Below are 6,014 nucleotides of genomic sequence, written 5' to 3' on the forward strand. Positions count from 1 at the left end.
GGCCCGGGGCGGCCGAGGCGCGGACGCTTCCAGAGCGTGTTCAGGCGCCGCTTTGGAAAATGGCAGCGTCGCCTGGATCCTGGGCCCTGGGGTGCTGGAGTCCTGGGGGGGGAGCTCGGGGCCGGTGACGACTGGGGTGGGGGAGCTTCCGGCTGCACGGGTTTCGGTGGCAGCGGGGAACTCTGTGCGCCCCTCCCCTGCAGGGGTCAGCGCAGGGCGAGCTCGGGACGACGGGTGTCTCCCTAGGTGCCCTTAGCAGTGAACCGAAACCGGCCGCGCCCACAGACGCTGGAAGCAGGTCAGCGTGGTTTCGGGGTGTTGAGCACAGCGCGATGCAGTGAGGTCTTTAAACGAATTTATGGGTGTCATGTTGATTTGGGGCTCGTGAACCCATCTTATCCGTTGCTTGCTCTTATTCTATTTTTATGTCTATTTAGCTTTTCCTTTCTTGTTCTAGATCTGTCCTTTAAACATTTGGACAGTGTTTAAAGATGAGGAAGGACCCGAACCGCCGGCTCTTTCTCTAGGGCTTGTCTCTGCTCTCCTCCAGTGTCTGGAGATGCACCGGGCAGCGGAAGCCCATGGCTGCCCTTCGAGGGGAATCTTATGTTGAAATACTCTCTGTGTCCATAAGAGAAGGGATCTGAAGTGGGTGGTTTGGAGGTGGGAGGGTATAGCATGTCGTTTTCTTCTTGGAAAATCGTTTCTTTAATTTTTTTTTTTTTTTTTTAAAAGAGAGNNNNGGGGCCTACGGAATAGAAGCATAACACTAGCTTTAAGGGTCAACAGGTAAAGAAGTTGGAAACTTTGAGATGGAATTTGGGTTTATCTCGAGAGTGAGCATGCTTGGGGTTTCCCACTTCCCTTTGCAAATAGACACAGGAGTTGGCTTTTTTTTTTTTAAGAGCCGTTTGAAATATTTAAAAAAAAAACTATTCCCCCCCAAAAAAACGTTTGCAGGATTTTTGGTTCATTTGTGTTAGGCGATAACAGACTGGCATCTCTTAAGCAATTAGGACGGACATTTATCACACACGAACCCAGTGCCTGGCTGTGTGCAGTGTGCCGGGGACAGAGGTGTGCGAGGTGGCTTCCTGCCAACTAGCTGCAGGCTCATGCCATCCATGTGCCATCAGACGGGCCCGCTGCTCTGTGAGGACTGTGGGGGGGGGGCCCAAAGACAGGAGAGGTCCCATCTGGTTCCAGTCTTGATGAGCACAAGAGCCTCAGGCAGGCCACACGCTGGGAAAGGTGAAGACTGCTCTCGGGAGTCTTAGCGTTGGGCACAGCGGCGCCGACGTGCCTGTCCTTGGGTGGTTGTTTACGGAGTGGCTCTGCTGGCGGCTTCTGCTGGGACGGTCTGCTCCGGGCCTGCAGGCTGAGCTCCCCGTTAGGCCCAGGGGTGCCCTGGCGCTGCGGCAGACGGCAGCTCTCGGTCCAAGGCCATTTGGACCAAAATGACACCCCAGGCCAATGACCAGCCTGCAGGAACGTTCTAGTGAATCAGACACGGGAGGTTATCTTGGCCACCACCCCACCCTGGCCTTTTGGGGTTTATCGCAGCATATCCAGAGTCGGATGGTGGCGGTGGTGCCTCTGTGGCGCGTGCGTCACCTGCCATGCTCCCGCTGCTCTGGGCGGTGCGTGCAGTGTGGCTCCGTGCCCGTGGGGAGTGGGCATGGGGGGCGGGACGTACTGGCCACCAGCCTGAGCTCAGCCTCCTTCTGCCCTGGAGCCGGCAGTTCTGAGCCACCTGTGGGCTGCTGTCCCCTTCAGCAGCCCCTGGACCCGTGGGGCCAGAGCGTGGGGTGCGGCCGAGTTACCAGCGAGTCACTGCTGTTCTGCTGGGACAAGAGGAGGGTGTGGCGAGCCCGCAGGTCACGATTGCGTGTGTGGCCAGCGGGAAGCGGAGTGTTTCGAGAACTGTTATGCGGGAAAATCTGAGGCAGAAACAGAAGCTTCGGGCGCAGGGAGCGGGGTGTTTGCAGGGTTTGTAAACGCAGGCCTTTTCCGGCGACCTGGGCTTTGGGAGGCTCCGCCTGAGACACCACCGTAGGGTCGGGGAGGCGGGGCAGGACCCTCAGGTTAGCGTGCAGATGGGTCCTGGGGATCGCCTCTGGGAGCTGGGTCACCTCCGTGTCGTCCCTGGTGACCTGGGGCCGCGGACCGTAGCCGGAGAGTGCCAGGGGCTGGGGCGGGGTGTGCAGGGCAGGTGCCAGGGCGGGTCCTCCATTGTCCTCACCCGCCCCTTGAGTCCTGGAGCCCCCCTTCCCCCCGTCTCTGTCCTCGGTGCTTCCCGGCACCCTGTCACTTCCTCCCGGAAGTCCCTGTGCTTCAGCGTCCTCGTCCCGTTCCCCCTTTCTGTCTGCGCGGCCCCACCTTGGGGGGTCCGGTCCGGCTGCCCCACAGCCCTCCCTGGCGGCTCCCCAGGTCTGTGTCCCTCCTGCCTTCGGTGCCGTCTAGGCAGGGTCGCTGTGGGTGGGCCATACCNCGCCGTCACTAAGGACGCAGGCCGGAGAGCCGAGGGACAGGACCGGGCCGAGGCCTAGACAGGAGGTCCTGGGAGTCTCCCACCCAGACCATGCCCCCCGCCGTCCGCCGCCCCCTCTGCGCGCTTGCTCCTCGCTGGGGCTCAGCCTGCAGGCCCCCTCGCCCCCCTGACCCCGCGCGCCCGGTCCTCACAGGCTCCCGCAGGTTTGCGCCCTGCCTGTGCGCCCCCGGCCGCCGCGGCTGTGCCCTCCCTGCGGAGCACGCGCCTTGGGCACCTGCTCTCCATCGGAGGGAGGACGGGGGACAGGACTTGGCGCCATACCCCGTCTTAAGCACGCGGCTCAGTGGTGTCAGATGCGTTCACGTTGTGCAACCGTCCCCGCCACCCATCGGGGAACTCGCCGGCTTGCACAACTGAAACTGGCACCCAGCCCCCCCACCCCAGTGCCCAGCCTCTACTTCCCGTGTGTGTAGGCCCGGGCAGAACCCCTGCTGCGTGTGAGTGCGGCCGCGCTGCTGTGGCCGCTTTCTCAGCATAACGCACCTATGGTTCCTCTGTGCCGGAGCGCAGCGCAGCATCGACCTCCTTCTTGCACATGTGGGCCCCAGTGGGTTTATCTGTCAAGGGACACTTGGGTTCCTACCCCCCTCACCCCTGTGGCCTAATCACCGTGCTGTGAGCGGGGTGTGCAAGGGTCTCTTCAGGTCCCTGCTTTCATCTCTTCTCAGCGCACGCCCGTGGTGGGGCTGCTGCGTCCCGTGGTCACCCTGGGTGGAGCTGTCTGAGCAGCCGCCAGGCCGCCTCCCACGGCCGCTGTACCATTGTACCCGTGTCGCAGCCCCGGTGCATGGGGCGGGGGCGCCTCAGGCCCCTCGCCGACGCTCACGGCTCTCCGGGCTTTGACGGGGGCTGTTGTGACAGGCGTCGCTTGGCATCTCGTGGCTTGTATGTGCGTGTCTCTGGTGGTCGCTGATGTCGAGTACGTGGTCACGTGCACACTGGCCATACGTGTGTCACCTTTGGAGACGTGTCCTCGGCCTCTGCCCACTCTGTAGTCGGTTTGTTCCCATGGTTGTCTCGCAGGAGCTGTTCCGTGTTCAGGCTGTAACCTCCTCTCGGGTGTGCGGTTGGCACCGGGGTCTCCCGCTCTGCAGGCGGCCTCTTCCCTCTGTCTGTCCGACGCTCCAAGGCTCTGGTCCCACATCACGGACCCGTTTGCGCTTCCATCTCTAAAAATTCTAAGAATAACTATGGATTTACGGGAAGTTGATTAGCCCCCACAGAGAGGGTCCGTGCGCCTCCTCACACCCTGCCCCCACTCCCTCNCAGCTGAAACCAGGACCCCAAGTGGGCCCGTGGGCACTTCCCCGCCGTGCGTCACGCGTGTGCATCCGCGGGAGCACCGCCACAGTCCCCGTGCGGAGCACGTGCGTTGGCACGAGGCTCCCCGTCCTGCCTCTCGTCACCCTTCCCACCCCCCGACCTGCTCTCGTGCCCCAGGCCCGACTTTTCCAGAGGGTCAGGTCAGCATGGCTGCACAGCGTGTCATCTTGGGTCCTCACGCCCCAGAGAGCCCGTCCAGCTTTTGTGTGTGTGGGTAGTTTGAGAAGCTCGGAAGTCATCTTCCCTGTGTTTAAGAGAAAGAGACACGTGCGGCGTCAAATAAGTCACTGAACTTCAAGTAAATGGCTTTTCTCACCACAAAAGCTGTTTCTGGAAGAAGCCTTGAAGGCCAGGAAAGGAGCGGGGAAGCTGTGGGCCCAGGGGGTTTCGCCTCCAGCGCCATCACGCCCGCTGGGTCCAGCACGCTCTGCCGGGGCACAGTCTGCGGTGCGCGCGTGGCGGCCTCTGTCACTGAGCGTGGAGCCCTGCCCGCCGTCCCTTCTTGCCCAGCTCTCCCGAGGCGAGGCGGGCGGTGGCCCGGCCCCCACACACCATTTAGACGTCAGAGGAAGCGCTTTGTGGGCCCCTTGTCACGGAGGGCTGACTGCTGCTGTGAGTGAGCTCCTTTCGTGATGGCTGGTGAGTAGTTGGCCCCATGTGCCGGGTCGGGGTCGGGGCGCAGATCTCGGCCTCCAGGGGCCTCTTCTTCAACTCTCAGTCCCGCCCGGGCGTTGCGCTGCCGGGCTGCGCATCTTTGCACCCTGTGTGCCTGGCTGGTTGGCGTGCGCGGACGTGCGCCCAAGGAAGTGCACTGGGGGTCGCCGCCGTCAGGGTTGCGGCTGCGTGCCGTGGCCCAGAGCCCCTCAGGGTCACACGCGTCCTGTCTGCGGAGCCGAGGCCGCCTCCTGACCGTGGCTGTCTCGAGCTCCGGGGTCTCTTGCTGGCCAGGGGGGTGGCCTGACGCTCGGGCCGGAGAGCCCCGTCCTGCCTCTCTCACCGGATTCAGTGGTTTGGGGGGCGCCACCGATTGTTTTTAAGGGAGAAACAGACGTTTCTGCCAGTAGCCCCATTTTGCTGGTACTTGCTGCCGGTATGCGGACGGAAGCGCCCAGCCGCACCCCGGCACGGATCCCCCCAGGGACATGGCCCGCTGTGGGGTGAGCGTGGGCCCCGGGGTGCCTGAACCCGCACTCGGGACTGAAGTGAGAGACCGATGGCAGTGAGGATGACGGAACAGGACGCTTGTAATGACTCACCGGCACAGAGGCCGTGGGAACGCGCCCCGTCTCTCTCACTATCGTACGGTTGTCGTGCGCGCACCCCTGCCCCTGTGAGGGTGCAGCTGGCGGGTCGCCCGCGTGACCACACGGCGGGAGGAGGTGGCGCCTCATGACGAAGCGCTGGGTGGCTGCTGACCGTCAGGAAGAGGATCATCTGCCCTCTGCTGACCGCACGCGACCCAAACCCCGGCTGGGGGGCTGGTGTCCGATTCGTCCCTGTGCTGGGCGCAGCGCAGGCCCCCGGCCGCATTTGCACGTCAGAGAAGCCACGAGTCACGTTTCGGTGCTAGTACGTTCCACGCGGTGTTTGTGACGTACCTCACCCTGAGACGTGTTCCCCTGGAATGCGGACGAGGCTGTTGCGTGGGAGGTGGTGGCCGGGCCGCCGCCGTGGCCGGGCCGTGCGGGTGAGCAACCACGGGCCTGGCGGTGTGTCCTCTGGCTGACCTGCCCCCCGGCCCAGGAGCGTAGCCCTGCTTCCGAGGCACCCTGGGGTGCAGGCACCCCCTGAACCTAGGTCTGGAGGGCCTGCCTGGAGGCCTGTGACAGGTCCCCGCCTGCCGGAGCCTCCGTCTCCAGATGAGAGGACGTGGGACGATGGGTGGGGCGGGGCCTGGAGGACGCGGCCCCTGCCCCCCGCGGCCCGTGCTCCCAGGGGCTGACAGGTGTCTGCAGTCTCTGTAGAGCAGAGGAGGGCCAGGCCTCTGGGGCCCAGCGTGACCGTGCGGTGGTGGCGGAGGGGGGCCTGGACGGCACCTCATGTGGCCGAGCGGCCTGGGCGCAGTGTGGCCGTGTGATGGCAGGGGGAGGGGAGGCCAACAGCACCTCGTGTGGCCGTGGGGGGGGAGGGCAGCGCCTCC

The 6,014-nt window shown here is 64.0% G+C and overlaps 1 protein-coding gene across 1 annotated transcript in view; it reads left to right on the forward strand.

Moving 5' to 3' along the window:
* The window catches only part of CLCN7 (chloride voltage-gated channel 7), a 23,916-nt gene that overhangs the window by 722 nt on the left and 17,180 nt on the right, over positions 1–6,014 (forward strand). The window lies entirely within an intron of this gene.

This window comes from Crocuta crocuta, unplaced genomic scaffold (genome assembly GCF_008692635.1).
Source record: "Crocuta crocuta isolate KB4526 unplaced genomic scaffold, BGI_CrCroc_1.0 scaffold234, whole genome shotgun sequence".
NCBI classification, from domain to species: domain Eukaryota; kingdom Metazoa; phylum Chordata; class Mammalia; order Carnivora; family Hyaenidae; genus Crocuta; species Crocuta crocuta.